We start from the raw sequence: 24,819 nt of genomic DNA on the forward strand, positions 1-24,819 counted from the left end.
TTATTATGTAATTTTACTATCTCATAGGGTTTTTTTCCTCCTTAAGAATATGATTTCTCTGTCATCACATTCAACTGAGATCAATGTATAACATGGAACAAGTGTAAACACCAATTGCCTTTACATATCCTTTGACCATTTGTCAATTGGGGAATGGCTTTTTTTTTAATTTGACTCAGTTCTCTTTATATTTTAGAAATGAGTCCTCTGTCAGAAATATTAGTTGTAAAGATTCTCAGTTTATTACATTTCTTTTGATCTTGGTTACAGTGGTTTTGTCTGTTCAAAAGCTTTTTAATTTAATGTAATCAAAATCATCCAGTTTGTTTTTAGTGATGTTCTCCATCTCTTCCTTAGTCATAAACTGCTTCCTTTTCCATAGAGATCTGACAGGTAAACTACTCCTTGATCTTCTAGTTTGCTTATAATATTGTTTTTTATGTCTAAATCCTGTATCAATTTGGATCTTATCTTGGTATAGGGTGTGAGGTGTTGGTCTAATCTAAGTTTCTTCCATACTGACTTCCAACCAAGATGGCAGAGCGAAGACAGGCACAGCTCTAAAATCTCCTGATCTTTCCCCATATAAGATATGAAACAAATCTCTTAACAAAAATCCAATAAATAAAACCCCAAAAGAAAAGCCAGGAGAAAGAACATCTATCTCAGAATTTCTCTTCCTCAGTAGTGAGTGAGTCCAGGTACAGAGAGCTGATCAGCTGTGGATCAGCCTGAATAGTGGTGGGGCTGTAGCCCGGGAGCTGGATGGCCAAGAACCAGACCTGCTTGATCAGTGGTGGCCCCATCTGGTCAACCGAGGGGGCTTAGGTCAACTAGGGAGCAGAGGCCTTGGTGTTGGTGCTGACTGTCTGGAGCATGCCAAAAGGACTGGGTGGCGAGTCCTGGGGCAGGAGAGTTGTGGACATCATACCTGGGCTCCTGTGGTCTGGAGGAACTCTGAGTCCAATCTTCCATTTCTACTGAATCCTCTTCCCAGAACAAACACAAATACAGACCTTCTGCCCCATGCAAAGGTATGTGAGCAGGAGATTACCACACCAGCTGACCTCACCCCAGGATATAGTCCACCATTGTTTAAAGACAAAAGTATTGAACAGCTCCAATCACTCCCTCCAGGCAAAGGGAGAGGGCCTTAATCAAGGTGACAGATACTCCAGAGACAGCAACCAGCACCCCTGACTGCCAGCTGGAGAAATTACACTCAGTGAGCAAATCCTCTAGCCCCCACTGGTCAGCTGGAGATATTACACTCAGTAAGTAAAGCCTCTAGGGATCCCAACACCAAACCTCTGTGAACCAGCCCTTCCCCAACTCAAGGTCTTAGCAAATGAGGAAAGGCCAGTGGAAAGGTGGATCCACAGAAAAATTCTTGGAAGGAAAAGACCCTAATTCAGAAAGACCTAAAACCTCTGAAGAAAATATGATATGGTCTCTAGCACAGAAAGACTTCATTGAGGAAATACAAAAGGAGTTTAAAAATCAATTGGAAAATTTGGGAAAAGAAACCAAAGAGAAGATCATCAACTTTCATCAAGATACAAATTATTGGAAAATAAAATTGGACAAATACAAAATGAGAATACTTCTCTGAGATCCTCAATTGAACAAATACAAAATAAGAATAATTCTCTCAGATCCTGAATTGGGCAAATGTAAAAAGAAAGTAATTCTCTCAAAACCTCAACTGTTCAAATGGAAAGCTTTTTCAAAAATAGAATTAACCAATTGGAAAAGGAGTTGCAAAAAGTAAATGAAGAAAATTCCTCTAAAAATAAAAAAGAATGAAGTATGTGGAAACTAATGACTTCATGAGACAGCAAGAGCCTGTTAAACAAAACAAAAAAAAATAGAAAAAATACAAGAAAATGTAAAATACCTCATCAGTACCTACTTCAAACTTATCTGAGTACAGGGAGTGAAATGTTTGTCTGTGCCTAGTTTCTGCAATATTATTTTCCAGTTTCTGCAGAGTATTTTTTTTAAGTAAGTTCTTATCCTAAAAGTCAGTCTTGCGATTTATTAAACAGTAAATACTATAGTCATTTACTACTGTTTCTTTTGTTTCTATTCTGTTTCATTGATCCATCACTCTATTTCTGAGCCATTACCAAACAATTTTGATGAATATTGATTTATAATATAATTTTAGATCTTGTAGGGCTAGGCCACCTTCCTTTGCATTTACTTTTCATTAATTCCCTTGATATTCTTGAACATTTGTTTCTTCATATAAATTTTTACCTATTTTTTCAGCTTAATAAAGCACCTTTTTTTGCTACTTTTGCTACTTTTAGGTATGGCACTGGTTAAGTAATTTGATTTAAGCAGAATTGTCATTTTTCTTATATCAGTTCAGTATATCCATGAGCAGTTCACATTTGTCCTATTATTTAGATATGATTTTATTTGTTAGAAGCATTTTGTAATTCTTTTCATATAGTGTCTGAGTTTGTCTTGTCAGGGAGACTCTCAAGAATTTTACGTTATCTACAATTACTTTAAATGGAATTTCTTTTTCTATCTCTTGCTCCTTTGATTTCTTTGTTGCTTTTTCACGGAGTTTTTATTTGATTTTCTAGGGTTCTAAAAGTATGCATCTCCAAAGTATTATCTCCAAAGAATGAGAATTTTCTTTCTTCACTGCCTATTCTAATTCCCTAAATATATTTTTCTGCTCATTGCTAATGCTAATATTTCTAATACAATATTGAATAATAGTGAGGATAGGGGAATCCTTGATTCACATTGTTTTTTTAATTTATTTAATTCCATTTGTACATGTATATTTCCAAGATACAAAGTTTCCCTACACCTCCCCCTTCCCACCACCCCTTCCTTCTGCTAGAAACAGTCAGGTTGGCATTTTACATACATATTTTGCTCAACATGTTTACAAATTAGGAATTGTTTGTATGAGGAATTAGGATTAAGAGAAATAAATAGATCATTTTTTAATAGTGTTTATCAGATTTGGTGAGTTTTTTTTTTTCCTCTTGGGTTTGTTTGTCTTCCTCTGGTTGGAGATAATATAGTCCATAATCTGACAATTCCTAGCTCTCTAGACTATCAAGTCGAATTGCTTCCAACAAGGTTGTTCATTTCATAATGTTGACATATAAATTGTTCTCTTGGTTCGACTCCTTTCACTCAGCATCAAATGCCAAGAGTCATTCCTTGTGTCTATACATTCTGAACATATATTGTTTCCTTTAGAACAATAATATTCCAAAGTATTCCTGCACCATAACTTGTGAAGCCATATCCAAATCGATGGGCATTCACTCGATTTCCAGTTTTTTGCCACTACAAAAAGAGCTGCTATTAATATTTTGAAACATATAGACTTTTCCCATTTTTCACAATTTCTTTTGGATATAGGCCTGGAATTTGAATTGCTGAATTGCTTATTTCTCTTTCTGGATGGTTCCATATGGCTCTCCAGAAAAGTTGGATTGGTTCACAATTCAACCAGGAATGCATCAATGTCCTAATCCTCCCACAATCTCTCCAGCATTGATCACCTCCCCTTTTTCTCATCTGGGTTAATCTAGTAGGTGTAAGATGATACTTCATTTTTGTTTTAATTTGCATTTTTCAAATCAATAGTGATTTGGAGCATTTTTCATATATACTTATTTTTAATTTGTTTTTTAATTCTCATTTTGTACAAATGTTTTGTTTACATTAATAAAATATTCTTGTTTACAAGTAAACAAAATACCCCTCCCCCCATGAATATAGATAGACTTGCTTGGGTGAAAAAAGTAAAGGGGAGAGAAAAAAAATTAAAATTAAAAAAAATAATAGTAATAATTGTAGGTATGGCCAGGTGGCACAATGGACAAAGCAAAGGCCCTGGAGCCATGAGCACCCGAGTCCATATCCAGCCTCGTAAACCCAATAATCACCCAGCCATGTGACATGCAAGCCACCCAATCTCCACTGCCCTGCAAAACCCAAAAAGAGGGGAAAAAAAGACCCAAAATAATATAAAATAGTAATAATAGTAGGGGTGGCTAGGTGACAGACAGAGCATTGGCCCTTGAGCCAGGAGCACCTGGATCTGAATCCGGCCCTAGACACCCAAAGATCACCCTGCTATGTGAAACCAGGCAGGCCACCCAGCCCCACTTGCCCTGCACCCTCCCCCAAATAATATTAACAAAAAATGTGCTTCAGTCTTTGTTCCAACACCAACAACTCTGTCATGGGTGGATCACATTCTTTATGATAAGTCCATCACAAAAGTTACTTCCATATTTTTCCAAAGTTGCCATTGCTGATCGTACCTCCTTCCTTTCTTATTTCTCCACTAGCATGTACTTTATTTTCTCTCTCCTTTCACTCTGACTCTGCTGTAGGGTCGCTGAGTGGCACAGCAGACAGATCCCTGATCCTGGGGCCAAGAAGCCCTGAGCCCCCATACCACCCCTTAGGCCCAGAATCCACCTGGCCCTATGGTCCTGGACATGCCTTCCAATCCCAGCCCCTTGCAAGAAGTAAAAAAGAAAATGTATTATATCTGACCACTCTCCCCCCATGGTCCATCCTCTCCTCCTTTTTTTCACATCCCCATGCCTTCCCCCGCTCCCCGTTCCTTCTTGCTCCAGATGTCTATACCCCATTGAGTATATTTGCTGTTTCCTCTCCTAGCCATCTCTGATGAGAGCAAAGGTTCCCTCATTACCCCTTGCCTCCCCCATTCCATATTATTGCAATAGCTCATTGTAATAAAAAAAAATCTTACTATGTGAAATATATTGGACTATTCCCCCTCTCCTTTTTCTTTCTCCCATTCCATTTCCCTTTTTTTCTATTGACTTCATTTTTACACCATATTTTATCTTGGAATTCAGCTTTCTCCTGTGCTTCAACTATAAAAGCTCCCTCTACCTGCTCTATTAACTGAGATGGTTCATATAAATATTATCAGTATCATTTTTCTATACATACAGTTCATCCTCATTAAGTCCCTCATATTTCCCCCCTCTCCTCCAGTCTCCATGCTTCACCTGAGTCCTGTATCTGAAGATCAAACCTTCTGTTCAGCTCTGGCCATTCCAAAAGGAACATTTGAAATTCCCCTGGTTCATTGAAAGTCCATCTTTTTCCCCTGGAAGAGGACATTCGGCCTTGCTGGGTAGTTCATTCTTGGCTGCATTCTAAGCTCTTTTACCTTCTGGTATATTGTATTCCAAGGCCTATGAGCTTCCAATGTAGTTGCTTCTAAGTCCTGTGTGATCCTGACTGCAGCTCCATGATATTTGAACTGTGTCCTTCTGGCTGCTTGTAATATTTTCTCTTTGACTTGGGAGTTCTGGAACTTGGCTATAATATTCCTAGGGGTTGGTTTTTGGGATCTCTTTCTCTGGGAGATCGGTGGATTCTCTCCATTTCTATTTTACCCTCTGCTTCTAGAATATCCGGGCAGTTTTCCTGTAGCAATTCTTTGAAAATGTTGACAAGGCTCTTTTCCTCATCATGACTTTCAGGTATTCCAATAATTTTTAAATTATCTTTCCTAAGTCTGTTTTCCCGATCAGTTGTTTTTTCAATGAGATATTTCACATTTTCTTCTAATTTTTCATTTGTTTGGTTTTGAAGTATTGATTCCTGATTTCTGGTAAATTCATCAATCTCCCTGAATTCTATTCTTTGTCTGAAGGATTTGTTCTCCTCAGAGAGTTTTCTTATCTCTTTTTCCATCTGGCCAACTTTGCTTTTCAAAGCATTCTTCTCCTCAATAACTTTTTGAACTGTTTTATCCATTTGACCTAAGCTGGTTTTTAGCATGCTATTTTCTTCGGCATTTTTTTGGATTTCCTTGACTGACTTCATTTTGGATTTTCCTTGCTGACTTCATTTTCATGTTTATCCTGCATCTCTCTCCTTTCTTTTCCCAGTTTTTCTTCCAACTCCCTCATTTGATTTTCAAAGTCTTTTTTGAGCCTGAGCCCAGTTTCTGTTTTTCTTGGAGTCTTTAGATGCAGGAGCTTGTGCTTCCTCATCTTCAGACTGAGTATTTTGATCCTTCTTGGACTCATTTGCAAAATATTTCTCAATAGTCTTTCTTTTGTTTCTCTGCTTGTTCATTTTCCCAGCCTGGGCCTGGTTTGGGGTGCTTCCTGAGCTTTTGGGACACTCCCACACAGGTCTCAGTGTGTGAGGCTCTGTCTTCCCTCCTGGTCTGTGAATGACCATAAGCACCCCCCTCTGCCATGGGGCTGAGGTGGGGGGGCCCTGCTGTTCTATAGGGGGGCCTAGACTGCGATCAGGATCTTAATGTGGTCAGAGCCCCAGAGTCCTGTTCCAGGGCCAGAGGACCGAGCACGCAGTTTCTCTTCACTCCCTTCCCTCAGCTCAATGGGCTCATGCCCTGGCGGCTCCTGTTTACTGGCTTTGCCTGCTTCTATTTCTGGATCTGAGCTGCCAAAAGACCAATCTGCTCACTGTGTGCCCTGAGGGCTGGGCTCCACATGCTCGCTCTGGTAGAGGTCCCCTGCTGTTCCCCCACTTTGTGCCTGGTGCTCCCCAGGGTGCAGCTCAGGAGACTCCCCCACTGCTGTGAGCCGAGGCTCCCAGAGCCCTGGGGCTGCCTCTGAAGGCTGAAGTTCTTTTGCTCTGGCAGGCCACCCCTCCTGCAGGCCTCCCCTCTGACCCCGACGCCAGGAAGCAGAGCCTTTCTGCTCTTTTCCAGGTTACCTTGAGTAGGAGAACTGCCTCATTGGGTCCCTTTGTGGGTTCTGTCTCTCGACAGTTTAGTTAGAGTCATTAGTTTATGAGTTTTTATCAGAGAGCTCCTAAGACACGATCCTTTCATGTCGCCATCTTAGCTCCACCCTTCCATATATACTTTTATATAGCTTTAATTTTTTGATCTGAAAACTGTCTGTTCATGTCCATTTCCAATTGAATAATGATTTCTGACCTTAGAAAGTTGATGCAATTCTCTATTTTTAGAAATGAGACCTTTATCAGAACTCCGGTTTGTGAAGATTTATTCCCAGCTTTTCACTTTTCTTCTAATTTTGATTTAAGCATTGATTTTATTAGTACAAAAGCTTTTTAATTTAATATAGTCAAAATCATTCATTTTGTAGTTTATAATGTGCTCTAATACTTGTTTGGTCATAAATTTATCCCTATTCCATAGATAAGATAGAATATATTTGGTCAATTAATTTGTATATGGTATCTCTCTTTATGCTATACCCATTTAACCTTACTTTGGTGTAGAGTGTGAAATGTGGATCTATGCCTAGTTTTTGCCATACCATTTTCCAGTTTTCACAACAATTTTTGTCAAATAGTGAGTTCTTATAGAGGCTGATGTCTTTGGGTTTTTCAAATCCTAGATTGTTTTAGTCATTTACTGCATTTTATTTTGAACCTATCTGAATCCACTGATCCATTACTCTATTGATTAACCGTACTAGGCAGTTTTGATGACTGCTGCATTATAGTATAGTTTTTAGATCTAATAGAACTAGACCATCTTCCTCTACATTTTTTTCTTCAGTTCCCTTGCTGTTTTTGTGCTTTTTTTACTCCAGATGAACTTTGATACTATTTTTTTCTAGCTCAGAAAAGTATTTATTTGGTAGTGTGATTGGTATGATAGTGAATAAGTAATTTAATTTGGTAGAGTTGGAATTTTTATTATATTAACTCAAGCTAACCATAAGCATTTCCCACTTTTCCAATTATTTAGATCTCACTTTTTTGGGTGAAGAGAGCTTTATAATTGTGATCCTAAAATTTCTAGGTTTCTCTGAGGAGACAGATTCCCAAGTATTTCATGTTATCTACAGTTATTTTAAATTGAATTTCTCTTTCTATTTCTTGTTCTTTGGTTTTGTTGTTCATATACAGAAATGCTGATGATTTATGTGTGTTTATTTTATATTCTGCTACTTTGCCGAATTTGTTAATTATTTCAAGGGGTATTTTTAAACACTTGTCTCAGTTTCCCTAGGTATACGATCATATCATCTGCAAAGAGGGATATTTTTCTTTCCTCATTTTCTATTCTGATTGCTTCAATTTCTTTTTCTTCTCTTATTGCAACTGCTAGTATTTCTAATACTATGTTGAATTACAATGGTGATAGTGTATGACTTTGTTTTACCTCTGAATTTATTGGAAATGCTCTGAGTTTATACCCATTAAATATAATATTTGTTAATGGTTTTAGATAGATGCTATTTATTATTTTAGGAGAACTACATTGATTTCTATACTTTCTAGTATTTTATAGGAATAGATGTATTTTATCAAAGTCTTCAGAATCTATTGAAATAATCATATGGTTTCTGCAGATATTTACTGCATATATGTTTAATTATGTTAGTGTTGTGTTAATGTTGAAACTTCCTTGGCTGTCTGGTATAAATCCAACCTGATCATGGTGTATTATCCTGGTAATAACTTGCTATAGATTCATTGCTGTTTGCATCAATATTCATCCTAGATATCGGCCTATAATTTTATTTGTCTGTTTGGCTTCTTCTTGGTTTAGGTATTAAAACATTGTTGGTATCATAACTGGAGCTTGGTAGATCTTCTATTTTTAAAAAATTGTTCATGTAGAGTAGGAATTAATTATTTCTTAAATGTTTGGTAGAATTCAGTTTTAAATTCTTCTGGACCTGGAGACTTTTTTCTTAGGGAGTTTAGTGATGGTTTCTTCGATTTCTTTTTCTCAAATAGGGTTATTTAAATAATGTATTTCCACTTCTGTTAATCTAGGAAGTGTGTATTTTTGTAAATATTCATCCCTTTCTCTCAAATGGTCCAATTTATTGGCATACAGTTTGGCAAATTAACTCCAAATTATCTCTTTAATTTCCTCCACAGATTTTAAAATCAAATTAACCAGAGGATTGTCAATCATATTGACGTTTTCATAAACCCAACACCTAGATTGATTCATAAAATCAACTTTTTTTAACCTTACATTTTATTAATCTCTCCTTTGATTTTCTGATTTCCTAAGCTGGTATATAATTTGGATTGTTTAGTTTGTACTTTTTCTAGTTTTGTTAGTTGCATATGCAACTCATAGATCTCCTCTTTCTCTATTTTATTCATATAGGTATTTACCTTTGCTGTATCCCATAAATTTTTGGTATATCGCATTATTCTCATTTTCTTGGATAAAATTCTTGATTATTTCTATTATTTGCTGTTTTATCCATACATTGTTTAAGATAAAGTTATTTAATTTCCCATTAGTTTTTGGTTTATCTTTCCCTGATGCTTTATTACATGTAATTTTTATTGCTTCATGAACTGAGAAATGGGTATTTATTATTTCTGACTTTATGCATTTATTTTAAAGTTTTTGTGCCCTAGTAAATGATCAATTTTTTTGAAGGTTTCATGCACTGCCAAGAAAAAGGTACATTCATTTCTGTTCCCATTAAATTTTCTCCATTGATGTATCATATATAAATTTTGTAATATTTCATTTAATTTCTTTCTTATTTCATTTATTATTAGATTTATCTAGTTCTGAAAGAGGAAGTTTGAGATCTCCTATTATTAAAGTTTTGCGATCTATTTCTCCTTTCACTCAACTTGTTCTATTGGAATCTGGAAGCTATCCCAGTAGGTGCATATGTGTTTAGTAATGATATAGCTTCATTTCCAATGATGCCTTTTAAGAGGATGTAGTTTCCTTCCTTATCCCTTTGAATGAGATTGATTTTTGCTTTTTACTTTGTCTGAGATTAGAATTGGTAACCCAGATTTTTTTTTTACTTCAGCTGAGATAAAATATATTTTACTGAAACTTTTTGCCTTTACCCCATTTATATCTTTCTGCTTCATATATGTTTCTTGTAAACAACACAATGAACGTTTCTGTTTTTCAGTACATTCTGCTATCCATTTCCATTTTATGAGACAGTTTATCCAATTCACATTTACAGTTACAATCACTAATTTTGTATTTCCATCTATGATATCATTCTCCATTTTTTTATCTCTTTCCTTTTCTCTTATTCCTCCTGGGTGGAATATTCCCTCTTAAGAGTTAACATTCTTTTAGAGAGATGCAGGAAAAACATGAAAAAAGAAGTCAGCAGCTTAGTCAAGGAGATCCAAAAAAAAAAAACCCGCTGAAGACAATAACATGTTAAAAACCAGCATACATCAAATGGATAAAACAGTACAAAAAGTTATTGAGGAGAAGAATGCTTTAAAAAGCAGAATTGGTGAGATGGAGAGAGAAATAAGAAAGCTCTCTGAGGAAAACAACTCCTTCAGATGTATAATGGAACTGAGGGAAGCTGCTGACTTTATGAGAAATCAAAACACAATACTTCAAAATCAAAAGAATGAAAAATTAGAAGAAAATGTGAAACATCTCATTGAAAAAACAACTGATCTGTAAAACAGATTCAAGACCGATAATTTAAAAAATTATTCAGATGCCTGAAAGTCATGATCAGGAAAAGAGCTTTGAAATAATTTTTAAATAATTCCTACAGGAAAATTGCCAAGATATCCCAGAAGCAGAGGGCAAAATAGAAATTGAGAAAATCCACCGATGTCCCTCAGAAAGAGATCCAAAAAAAAAACCCAACACCAAAGAACATTATAGCAAAAGTTCCTGAACTCCCAAGTCAAAGAAAAAATATTAAAAGCAGCCAGAAGGACACAATTCAAATTTCATGGAGCTGCACTCAGGATCTCACAGGACTTAGCAGCAACTACATTAAATCCTCGTAGGATTTGGAATATATTATTCCAGATGGCAAAAGAGCTTGGAATGCAACTGAAAATCTACTACCCAGCAAAACTGAACATCCTCTTCCAGTGAAAAAGATGCACTTTCAATGAACCAGAGGAATTTCAAATGTTCCTGTTGAAATGGACAGAACTGAACAGAAAGTTTGATCTTCAAATACAGGACTCAGGTGAAGCATAGAGAGTGGAGAAGGGTAAAATATGAAGGACTTAATGATGATGAACTACATTATTCTTGCATAGAAAAACGATACTGATAATACTCATAAGAAACTTCTCATTTAATAGAGCAGGTAGAATGAGCTTTTATAGATGAAGCACAGGAGAGAGCTGAATTTGAAGATCTAATATATTGTAAAAATAGAAACCATGGCTAAAAGGGAAAAGTAATGGAAATGTAAAAGAGAAAAGAGTAGTAGAATAGGTTAGATATTTCATATAATAAGATTTTTATTACAATGAGCTATTGCAGTGTTATGGAAGGGGGCAGGCGAAGGGTAATGAAGGAACCTTTGCTCTCATCAGAGGTGGCTAGAAGAGGAATATATATATATATATATATATATATATATATATATATATATACATATATATATATATACACACACACTCAATGGGTTATAGACATGTAGAGTAAGAAGGAGAGAAGGGGGAGAGGGGGAAGGCTGGGATGTAAGTGGTGTAGGAGTTTGTGGACCGTGGTGGAGTGAGGTCAGATATAACTCATTTTCTTTTTTACTTCCTGCAAGGGGCTGAGATTGGATGGCCTGTCTGAGACCACAGGGCCAGTGGTTGCTGGGCCTAAGGGGTGGTATGTGGGCTTGGGACCTCTTGGCCCCAGGGTCACTGATTAGTCTGCTATGCCACTCAGTTACCATACAGCACATTTAAGAAGAGGGACAGAGTGAAATGAGAGAGAAACTATATTATATGGTAGTGGGGAAGTATGAATGGAGGGAGTTGCAATCAGCAATGGCTGAGGTGGAAAAATATGGAAGTAGCTTTTGTGATGGAGATATTGTAAAGAATATGATCCACCCACAGCAGAGCTGGAGGTGTTGGAACACAGACTGAATCACATTGTTGTTATTATTATTATTATTATTATTATTATTATTATCATTACTATTATTATTTGGGGGGTTGCAGGGCAAATCGGGTTGGGAGGCTTGCCTGGGGCTGCACAGCTGGGTGATTGCTGGGTTTCTGAGGCCACACTTGGACCCAGTTGCTCTTGACTGCAGGGCTGGTGCTCCATCCGCTGTGCCACCTGGTTGCCATTATTATTATTATTATTATTACTATTACTATTACTATTATTATTATTTTAATGTTAATATGATTTTCGCTTTCCTTTACTTTATTGTTCATGAGGGTCTAAATTTGGGGGGTATTATGTTTACTCTTAAACAAGAATATTTTAGTAATGTATAAAATTAATTTGTACACAAATAAAAATAAATAGATTAATACATTTTTAAAAAAGAGTTAACATTCCGAGTGAAATCTTCTCAGGGTTAAAAATCATTAAAAACAAAGACAGACTATTAATATTAGACTATTCTTTCAAGAGGGAGAGAGGCCTTGCATTCTCAATAAGACACCCTCCCAATTCTGTTAGGGAGTAAAACAGTGGACTACTTCCTGAAAGACCTTGCATTGATTCTCTTACAGAGGGAAATAGTGGAATACTTTGAGAGAAGAGACCTTTCGGTCTTAGGTATCAACCTATTTGATAATGGACTGTGAGAACAGTAGCCTGCCTTCTGTTGTCTGATAAGTGCTAAACTAAGAAGACCTTGCATACTCAGACATTAATTCATTTAACAGAAGGTCATTAGAAATCTTCTTCTGATACCCTTGCCATATGGATGGTGAGGGAATATTTTATGAAAAACTTTTTTTCTTCTCTTTGTTTCTGGGTAGATTTTTTGCATGAAAATTTTACCTCAGGTTGCAAGAGAGAGGGCTAGGGAGGGGAGGATTGTCACTTCAGGGCAGCTCCTTGATCTTCACTACTTTTGTGCGATTTGGAGTATGCCCTTTTCTCAAGAAAAGCCAAAATAAACTTTCCTTTTTTGCTCAGATGAGTCTCTATATTTTTAAAGTGGATTGTTATCTTACACACTCCTCACCAAAATTTTACTACCTTTCCCCTTTATCTTTTAAATTTTAAATTTCACTGTATCTTCACTTTCACTCTTCCCTTCCCTTTTATCAGTCCCTTCTTCCCATTTCTTCCCTTTCCCAGCCCCCCACCTTTTCAGCAGATTAAGTTAGATTTTTAAACCCAAGTGGGAATGTATCTAATTCCTTCACTGGATTAAATCTATTAAATAGAATTTACACAGCATTCACATTCTCCATTCTTTCCCTCTAAAATTATAAATATTTGCCTGTTCCCTTGGTACTCTAATATTTTTAGTCAGGTATCATCAATCACAGTTCTTGTGAAGCTCCTATTATTATCAATATATCACAGATTGTTTAATTACTTGATAAGCAGCATTGACTCAAATTGCATCACATTATAATTATAATCATTTTTTACCTTACCACTTTTTCAAGTATCTTTGAAGTACACAGTCCTCTTCACAAGCTGCAGTATCCTCCAAAGCCATATCATTTGTTGAACTATTTGTGCTCCTTGCTGCAAGTCTATTTTCTTTCACACTTTCCCTCCCCACCTCCCACCCAAGGTACTTAACACTGTTAAGTGAACCAAAGCACCTTGTCTCTCCCACTTTATCCCCCCTCCCCAGGGTACTTAACCCCCTGTTAAGTGAAGCATCTTGATCTAATTAACTGATAGAATCTTGAAGATCTCTAAGTACTGGTAGGCTGTAGAGGTCTCACTGAGAACTTTACAAATACATTGATTCTCTTAGGGAGGGAAATAGTGGCATACTTCCAGAGAAGAGAACTTGCAGTCTTAGGTAGCCACATATTTGATAATGCCTTTTGTGGTCTGAAAGACCTTGCATATTTTCTCAGGTCCTTACAACTTATGATGCCATTAGAAAAGATGTCATTAAAGCCTGTCAGAGTGTAATGAGATACTAAAGTCAAAGCTGACACTCCTGCTTTTTTTTCAGGGCTTTTTTTTCAAACATATTGATGTGATCTTGGACCTTTTCAATTGAGAGACAAGACCCAATTAAACCTCTATCCTTTAAGTTCACTCTCTTCAATTATATTCCATCCTCTAATTATCCTTAGAGCAGTAATTTCTAATGATTTAAAATTGTTATATCTTCCCTTTTAGGGACCAACAGTTGGTTAAAATAGTTTTGTTTTTTCAGCCCTTTTTTTCATTTGTCTTTTTATGTAACTCTTCAGTTTTGTATTTGGCAATTAAATTCTCTGTTCTATTCTGGTCTCTGTGTCAGGAAATTCTGGAAATCTTGTATTTTATTGTACATCCATCTTTTTCCGTGACAATGTATGCTGAATTTTTCAGGGGAGTTCATTCTGGATTATAATCCCAGGTCTGTAGCTATCCCAAACATGTCATTCCAATTCTTTAGATCCTTCATTGTTGAAGCTGATAGGTCCTGTGTTAGTCTAGTTGTATTCCCTTTGTATTTCAATTATTTTCTTTTTGTTTCTTGCAATATTCTCTCTTTTATTTGAAGTTTCTGGAATTTGGTTATTACAACACTTGGAGTTTTTATCCTGGGGTCTCTTTCTGGAGGGAATTCTTTCAATTTTTATATTGTTATCTTGTTCTAATAGAATGGGCCAGTTTTCCCTTATATTTTCCTGCATGATATTTTCTTCTGTTGCTCACAGCTTTCTGGTAGTCCAAGGCATTCATTTTCACAGAAAGTACTTTACATTTTCTTCAGTTCCACCCCCCTGCCCTGGCCCCAAAGAGACAGACCTTCACTGAAGGTTCTCCACAATTTCTGAATTTGAAAATTTCTTTGAATCTTATCTTTTTCTGTGTAGAGTAGAGGTTTCATGTATCTTTGGTAGGGAAAGTCTCCAAGAGCTTTTTAGCTTTGTACCACCATCTTGGCTCTGTCTTGGAAGTCCTCCCTTCTTATTGTTTGTAAAAATGTTTCTAATTTATTCCCCATTACATATAATTATGTAATTCTTGCTGGTGGCTTTAGATAGATACTACTTTTTGTTTTATGGAAAACTGTAAGTATTCTCATGCTCTTTAATGTTTTGAATAGAGTGGTATATTTTGTCAAAAGCTTTTCCAACATCTACTGAAATAATCACATGATTTATGATAGCTTTGGTTATTCATTTGGTCAATAATGCTGATAGTTTTTCTAGCATTGAACCAAAGCTGCATTCCTGGTATGAAAATTCTACCTGATAATAATGTATTACTCTAGAGATAATTTCTGTAATCACTAGTATTTTATTTGAATTATTTGCATCAATATTCATTAGACAAATTGGTCTATAATTTTCTTTCTCTGTTTTGACTCTTCCTTGCTTAGGTATCAGCACCATATTGGTGTCTTGGAAGGAATTTGGTAGAAATCATTATTCACTTATTTTTCCAAATAGTTTATATAGAATTGGAATTAAAAGTATGGTAGAATTCAATTTAACATGTCTGCTCCTGGAGATTTTTTCAAGGAGAGTAATGATGACTTTTTCAATTTCTTTTTTTCATATAAGTGTTTAATTTCCTCTTCTATTGTATAGTTATATTTTTACAAATAGTCCTCCATTTCACATATGACAAATGTATTGGCATACAGTTGGGCAAAGTAGCTCTGAATTTTTACTTTAATTCCCACCTCATTGATTGTGATTTCACTCTTTTCATTTTTGGTAAAGGTAATTTGTTTTTCTTTCTTTTTTTAAATAAAATTATCCAAAGGTTTATCACTGTATTTATTTTTTTTTGTAAAATGGACTGTTGGTTTTATTTATTTGTACCATAGTTTTCTTTCACTTTTATTAAACTCATTGATTTTCAGAACGTCCAATTTGGTATTTGGAAATTTTTTTGACCTCATCTTTCTCTCTTTTATTCATGCAAGCACTTAGAGATATAAAATTTCCCCTGATTGCTTTGACTGTTTCTCACAAGTTTTGGTATGTTATCTCATTATTGTCATTGTCTTTATTTATTTCTATGATTTGTTGTTCAATTCACTTATTCTTAAATATTAGGTTACTTAGTTTCAGTTGTTTTTCCTATCTTTTCATGTTCTTTTATTATACATGATTTTTATTGCATCATGATCTGAAAATGATGCATGTAATATTGCTATCTTTCTGCATTTGATTGTGAGTATCTATGCCCATACATGGTCATTTTTTGTGTAGGTGCCAGATACCATTAAAAAAAACTGTATATTCTTTTCTATCCCCATTCAGTTTTCTCTTAAGATCTATCATAACTAACTTTTCTAAAACTGTATTCACCTTCTTAACTTCTTTCTTGTTTATTTTTTCATTAGATTTACCTGATTCTTAGAGAGGGAGGTTGAAGCCCCCCAGCAGTTCAGTTTTGCTCTCTATGTTTTCTTGTAACTCATTTGGCTTCTCCCTTTAGCATCTGAATGCTATATTACTTGGTTGTATGTTTAGTATTGATTTTACTTCATTATCTATGGTACCTTTTAGGAAGTTGTATTTTCCTTCCTATCTCTTTTAATGAGATCTATTTTTACTTTTGTTTGGTATGACATAAGTATTGCTATCCCTGCTTTTTTCACTTCAGCAGAAGTAAAATATGTTCTGCACCAGTTTTTTTTTTTAACTTTGCTCTGAATGTATCTTTCTACTTCAAGTGTGTTCCTTGTAAACAGCAAATTGTGGAATTCTGTTTTTTTTAAAATTCACTCTTCTATCTGCTTCAGTTTTATGGAAGCTTATTTCATTCACATTCACAGTTACAGTTACCAACGCTTTATTACACTCTATCCTGTCTCCCCTCCATTTGTACTTTTCTTTCTCTTTTCAACTTATTTAACCTCACCAGTGTTTTGCTTCTGAATACTACCTCTTTCGATCTGCTCCCTATTTTAGATCACTTCTATTTTCTTTCTCTTCCCTCTTTTCCTTTTTCCCCCTTAACTCTCTTCTACCAGTTCTTCTTTACCTTCCTTTCCGCTCCTAATACCTCTAAAGTAAGAAATGTTTTTAAACCCAACTGAAGGTTGAGTTTTAGCCAAATCTAATGAAAGTAAGATTCAAGCTATTCTCACCTTTTCCTTTATTTCCATCTTTTGTATCATTTGCATCTCTTCATATATACAATTTACCCCATACAGCCTTCCCCTTCTACCCATCCCAGTATAATAATTATCCCATCATTATCAACTTATGTAATTATCTTTAGTCTAAGTATACTCCTTCTAATAGAGATGCACTTATAAGAATCATGAGTATTGGGGCCAGCTAGGAGGTGCAGTGGATAGAGCACTGGCCCTGGAGTCAGGAGGACCTGAGTTAAAATATAGCCTCAGACAGTTAATAATTGCCTACCTGTGTGACCTTGGGAAAGTCACTCAACCCTTAAATAAATAGAAATTTTTAAAGAGTAAATATCATCCTCCCATTGTTGGGATGGAATTAATCTTATTGAACAATGTTGTTTTACTTTTGCACATTTACCTTTTTTTGTATTTTCAATGTTTCTTTTTCTTTAGTTTTCAGCAATCATTTTTGCAAGGCTTAGAGTATTACATTTTTCTCCTTTATACTCTTCCTTTCCTCCCATTTCACTCCAACAGGAAACAATCTAATATAGGTTTTACAAGTAAAATTATGATATGCATAAATCCATATTAATCAAGTCATGAAAGAATCCTTTTTTACCTTTTCATATATATATATATATATATATATATATATATATATATATATATATATCTTCAGTTTCCTGTTTGTATTTTCTATTCTGCTCTAGTTTTGTCATCAGAAATAACTCTTGTGGGGGTGCTTAGGTCCAAGAGAGCAGTGGCAGTTTCCAGGCCCCTAGCTGAGAGATTGCCAAGAACATCTTGGAAGACTCCAGAAGATCAGGAGCTGTATTGGGGAGCCTGTAACTGTTGCTTCCAGAGTGTTCAGCCCACAGACAGTAAGGGGAACAGGGTGATTGCAAAGGTCTCTTTCCTTTCCCTGAAGAAGGACTCTGGTTTCAACATCCAGATTGAAGTCTGAGACCCCAGTCTCAGGATAAGGAGCAGGAGAACACAATACAGCTGACTGCCTGCAGTGGAGTCTGCACTCTCCTCACAGTTCCATGACAGGATGGAATGTTTGTGGTCATTCACACATACCAAAGCACAGTTCAGGAGAACAGTCATAGCCTCTCATAAGATTTTGGAGGAATTGAGAACTTGCATGTCCCTGAAAACAGCTACAAAAACCTGCCAAAACTTGGAACAATGTATCCTCCACCCTAAAAGCTGAGCCCACCTTAATACATAGTCAAAATCAAATCAACCTGGGGAAATAGGCAAATAACAAGAAAGGGGGAGTATCCAACCATAAGTATTTACTTTGATCCTGCAGAGGATCAAATACCCAGTCAGAAGCTAACAAAGTCAAAGATTCTGCATCCAAAACTTCTAAGAAAAATATGAATAGGTCTCATGCTTTGGAAGAACTAAAAAGGATTTTGAAAATCAAGTAAGGGAGCTTGAAGAAAAAATTGCGAAGAGAAATGAGAGTGATGAGGGGAAAATCATGAAAATCAAGCCAGCAGCTTGGTGAAAAAGATACAAAAATATCCTGACGAATATAGCATCGTAAAAAATACAGTTTTGGCCAAATGGAAAAAGTAGTCCACGAGAGAGACCAATGAGGTGAAGAACTCCTTGAAAAGCAGAATTAGTTAGATGGAAAAAGATATTCAAAAGCTCTCTGAAGAAAATACTTCTTTCAATTACAGAATGGAGCCAAGGGAAGGTGATGAATTTGTGAGAAATCATAAATGAATAAAACAAAACCAAAAGAATGAAAACTAGAAAAAAATGTGAAATAATTCATTGGAAAAACAATTGATCTTGAAAACAGATTCAGAAAAGATAAGTCTAAAATTATTGGACTAGCTTATCATGACCATAAATAAAGCCTAGACTTCATTTTCCAAGAAATTCCCCAGGAAAATTGACTGATATCTTAGAAGCAGAGGACAAAAATAGAGATTGAAATTATCCACCAATCAGCTCCTGAAAGTAATTTCAAAATGAAAACTTCCAGTAATAGTATAGCCAAATCCCAGATCTCCCAAGTCAAAGAGGAAATATCATAAGTAGCCAGTGAGAAACAATTCAAATATCATGGAGCTACAATCAGGATAACATAAAATTGACCAGTTTCTACAATGAGGGCTCATAGGGCTTGGAATAAGACAAAAGTGCTTGGATTACAACTAAGATTCAATGACCCCCCAAAAAACTGAACATACTCTTCGGGGAATAAGATGAACATTCAATTAAATAGGGGACTTTCAAACTTTCCTGTTGAAATGATCAGAACTAAACAGAAAGTTTGATTTTCAAATACAGGAGTCACATAAAGCACAGAGAAGGTGGACAGGAAGGGCAAATTATGAGGTACTTAATGATGTTGAATTGCTTGTATTCTTCCATGGGAAGATGATCTTGATAACTCTTATGAATCTTCTCATTTATTAGGGTAGTTAGAAAGAGCATATGTAGACAAGGCACATGAGAGAGCTGAATATGAAAGTATAATATGTGATAAAGATGGAGTTAATTGGGGAGAAAGGAAAGGACAAAGAAAAAAAGAGTTAGAATTGGGTAAGTTATTTCAAATAAAAGAAGCAAGAAAAAATTTACTGCAGTAAAGTGGAAGATATGGGAGGTGACAGGGTGTGAGTAAGCCTTATTCTCATAGGAAGTGGTTCAGACAGGGAATAACATAGGCTCTCTACTGGATATAGAAATCTATCTTACCCTAGGGGAAAATAGGAGAAGAAAAGGAAGGAAGAAAGGGGGTGGGGGAGAGGATAGGAGAAAGGGAAGATCATAGGAGAGGGTAATTAGTTGCAACATACAAGGTGAAAGGAGAGAAGAGAATAAATGAGGGTGGGGTGGAATATGATGGAGGAAAAAACAGCTAGCAATAGCAACTGAGAGAAAAAATGTTGAAGCAATTTCTCCGATGTACTTGTGGTCCCTAACATCCTTAAGGTACAGTTGATGGTGTCTGAATACAGACTAAAGCATACTTTTTTCCTCACTTTATTTTTCTTGATTTTCTTGATTTTTTTTGTTATGTTTACTTTTGCAAGAAGAATATTGCAATATTTTTCATGAAAACACATTTTAATCCATATAAAGTAATAGACTTTCCCAATTTGGTAATATGGTAGGAAGAAGAGAAAGAATTTGCAACTCAGGGTTTTGGAAGTAAATGTTGAAACTTGCTTTTACATGCAACTGGGGGGGGGAATAAAAAATAAAATTAATTTAAAAAAAGTAAGGCTACCACTATATGTGAGGAAGGGATGAAAAAATAAATAGTAGAAGAAGGGAGAGAATAGGGAGATCATTGCTAATGTCATCAAGAAGTCAACTCTCTTCTCTTACCCTACTACTCCACTCAACATCCTAGAGATTCCTCAGGCCAAAATACCCTTTCTCTCTCACAACTCTTTTATATCCATTGCTTTCCTCTATTAGTAAATCAGTTCTTTGTGAAGGTGTCTATGTTGCCCTTATTTTTGAATGCTCAGACCTTAGCACATAGTATCTATTCCCTGAAATCATAAAAAGAGGTGTCCCATTGCCTCCCCAACTCTCAATATTCATTCAAAGAAATATGGAAATAATAACTGATGTGTATAGGGCTAGTTTTCAGATAAGATATATGAGTTGCTTGAAATGTATAATTGTGAGAAAACTCCTCACATCAGTCTTTATATATGAATGGGATTCTAGTCAGGATAATTTAGTTCCTAATTCACAATTCTCTATGCAACAGGTAAAGAGCCTTAACTTTCCATCCAAGGAGATCTAGATTTAAATAATACTCTACTATTGATGCACAATTTCTGTAGTTGAATAAGATTTTCTTATAAGATAGAAATTGAAATAGACCCATATTTGAATAGAAAGGGAACTAAAAGCTCCAGCTTTGTCACAAAAAATGTAGTCAATGTGGTTCTATCAATTCCCATAGTTTTCTTACCTGTGACACCATATTCAACTTGCTTTTTTGGAATGTTGTCAAAATCAAATACAGCAAGTTGTACATTGACTCACAAAACCAGATTAGTGTTACTTATGTTGTATTGCATTTTTATTTATTTTATTTCACTTGCAAAGGTCTCCATAATTAATAGCAATCTATGTATACAACCCTATATTACCATTCAGTACACTCTAAAATGCATCCCCTATACTAGAGTCAAGCTAGACTTACTCTCCACCATATTAGTTCCTATATCCATTCCTTAGCCCAGGAGCCTCCACCTGATATTTCATCTCTTTTCCTATCTAAATTTTTCAGTGTTGAATTAAAGCTTTTTTATCTGTGAAGCATCCCCAGACTAACCCCTATTTCTTTATTTTTTGTTTGTTTTTTTGCAAGGCAATAGGGTTAAGTGGCTTGTCCAAGGCCACACAGCTAGGTAATTATTAAGTCTCTGAGACCAGATTTGAAATCAGGTATGCCTGACTCCAAGGCCTGTGCTCTATCAACCATGCCACCTAGCTGTCCCCTAAACCTTATTTATAATGTACTTTATTATATATATATATACATATATAATATATATATATACATATACATATATACATATATATACATATATAGTAATTTCTCTAATTCAATTTATTAAATATTTGCTTTACCTTTAAAAACTCACTAACTGATTTATGTTTATAGTCTTATATCTCCATCTAGATACTGAAGTCCAGTACCAAGTCCCCAATTGATCTATATCTTAGAAAAAAATAACACTGGCCTGAATGTTAAGAGATTTTAAGTCTAACCCCAGTTTTGATAAAAGCTGCCCCTTTCACCTTGGTCAAATCACTTCATTTCACTTTAATTCACTTTACTGCTCAGAAAAATTAGAGTGTTTCATCAGATCATAAGAATTGTTCTATCTCTAAGCTCAAATGTTCTTCATCTTATAGCTCTCAACCTGGTTACAAACCATTTAGCTTCATGTTCATTGTGATTGCTGAGTAAATGTTTGTTTGAATGAATGATTGAATGAATGCACTCCTTGAATGATAGTATAATGATGGTATATGAATGGTCAGAATCCCAAATGAGTTTTTAAAATATGAATGATAATTCACTGAATTGCAACAATGTAATGCAAAAAGGCTCTTCTAATGCACAAGTGACTCACAGACATGACACTATATATATTGAAAAACAGCTGTAAAGACCAGAATATCTCATGAGTAAAATTTAATTTCCTTATGTTCTAATGAGCTTTAGAAGAGTAATTAATGATTTGATTCATAAGACTTTAGGCAATGACTGTCCAACAAAATAATCTAAATCATATAAAAGCATATAAATCTGCAATAAAGTAGAAGTGGAATAATATTTCCTGACAGCACATAGTAATGATTCTACTCACAAGGTGGTTTGGGGAAAATATTTTTATGACATACATATCCAAATAACACATAAGAAAAAACAATATCAAGTTCACATATGATTTCATTACATTCCTGTACAATAGTCTTGCAAGGTATATTCAAATCCAGATACATCTCAAGAAGTATACATAATACCAAAGGTTCAGTAAACTAACACATTTCATCCAAATTATGGTTTCTACTTCTGAGATGGGAAATGTTTGTAGAATGTTAACAGTCCCTTTATTCTCAACATATTTCCCCCACCATTGGTGAATGACAACTCTATCAGCTACTAAGACAACTGGTTCCCTTTACAACCAAATAATGAATCAGCAAGCATTTATGTATTCTCAGCTATGTAGCTGACATTGTTCTTGGATATAGAGATATAAATACAAAGATGAAACTGTTTCTGCTCTCAGTTTACATTGGATAAATAACTGTCCCTTCATGTAAAACCAGTATCATGATTTTTCTCTGGTCCATTGACTACATAACTGTATATCTAAATTTGCACTTATTTAAATATGCATACAGATAGACAAACAGAGGCAGGCCAAATCAAGGATGCAAGCATGAAGGGCCCTTAGGGATTATTGATTATAGGCCCTTCATTTAATAGATGAGGAAACTGAGGCCCAGAGAGCTGAATTGACTAGCTTAAGATATCACAGAGCAAGGATCAGAGGAGAATTTTAATTGAGGTTGTCTGACCCAAAATTTACTGCTCTTTTCACTCTGCTTCACTGCTTCTCCAGAATAGCTGAAAAAAATATAACACTCTGTAATCAACCCGGTCATTAGTCTTTCTGAATTTAGCTGTTCTTGTCCTCGGATAACAGTCTTATAAATAGCACCTGCTCCATACTAAAAAAAAACTTTTCTAACTTGACAGAACCTCTTACAGCTTATATATGCTGACACAGACCTTGAGGCCAAAGCTTAACTCTTTGCCACAATGAGGCAGCAGAGGACCCATACAAACATAATTAAATATAGTTACATATTTTATTCTTTGGTGGATATGTAATCTCACTAACTGTAATACTTTGTCATAAAAGTATAAAATGGAAACTATCTATATCTTCTTACAAATAGGGCAACCTTTGACTTATCCTTGGATAAATCTGGTATCACAATATTTTCCCACTTTCCTGGAGCCCTTTTTATATCTCTTGACCTTCTTTAGGTAGCAATATTGCAAAAGGGCTGTCTGTTGAACTTCTTTCATTGTCACTGCTCCACTTATTTCTGGATTATAAAGCTCTCATATTATACTTAGAAAGTACCTTGACTGTACTTTATCCTTGTTAATATGTACTGAAACATATTTACACTCATCATGTACCTCTCACATTTGTTTTTCAAGTGATGCATAATTTTATTTCCTTGTGCATTTCTATTATTCATGTCTATTTATCTATTCACATGGATAGAAGATTATACATATATATGATGTGTTTAGCTATGCATGTGCAAATAGATGTAGTTGCTATATTGATATATGCATTTGTAACTATACACTGAGGATCGACATAGACTACATGCAGATACAGATATAAATATATATATATATAAGGAATAATATAATATAAGATGATAGCATATAATTTTAGATATCAACAAAGAGTAAGAAGTGGGGAGAGGGAGAGAGAGCGAGAGCAAGAGTGAGAGCGAGAGTGAGAAAGAGAGAGAGAGAGAGAGAGAGAGAGAGAGAGAGAGAGAGAGAGAGAGAGATCTACTGCTCGCTATATAAATCATGGACAAATGGTATGTCCCTGAACTTCAGTTCCTCATCTTCAAAATAAGGAGACCAAATCTGAATAACTTATTTCTTAGAGTTATGTAAAGATCACATTATGTGATCCATGTCTATACCTTGTTGAACTTAAATTACTATCGAAATTCTACCTATTAATGTTTATGAAGAGATCACATTATGATATCCAAGTCTATACATTGTATAGACATAGATATATAGAAATTCTATTATTTTTTATGAAATGCACCACTCCTAGACAATTTCCTCTCCCTCTATAGCACTAATTTTGAATTTGGTACTCCCATTTATATCAAATAGTACTATCAAATTGAATTTCTGGGACTTCAGAAAATCACTTCAGGAATCACATTGTTTTTCATATCTGCATGTGACTAAAAGATATTTAAAAGTATAAATAAATATCCTGCTAATTTGATATAACTTCATTGTGTATATGAAAGGAAAAGTTCAGAGAGGAATTCTTGGTCAAGTTGTCTTTCCAAACATCCAGATGCCCTCTGAATAAGGTTCTATGAGCAAGTTTTACTCTTTTTCTTACTCAGTCAAAATACAGTGGTGATTAAAAACACACATTCACTGCTGTGCTAGTTAAAATTCAATTTTTCAATACAGAAATGAAAAATGTTATTAACTACATGGTTTCTAGGTAATATACAAAAAGTTTGAATATACTTATCCATCAGGAACTCACTCTAATACAAAAAT

Source organism: Macrotis lagotis, chromosome 1 (assembly GCF_037893015.1).
Source record: "Macrotis lagotis isolate mMagLag1 chromosome 1, bilby.v1.9.chrom.fasta, whole genome shotgun sequence".
NCBI classification, from domain to species: Eukaryota; Metazoa; Chordata; class Mammalia; order Peramelemorphia; family Peramelidae; genus Macrotis; species Macrotis lagotis.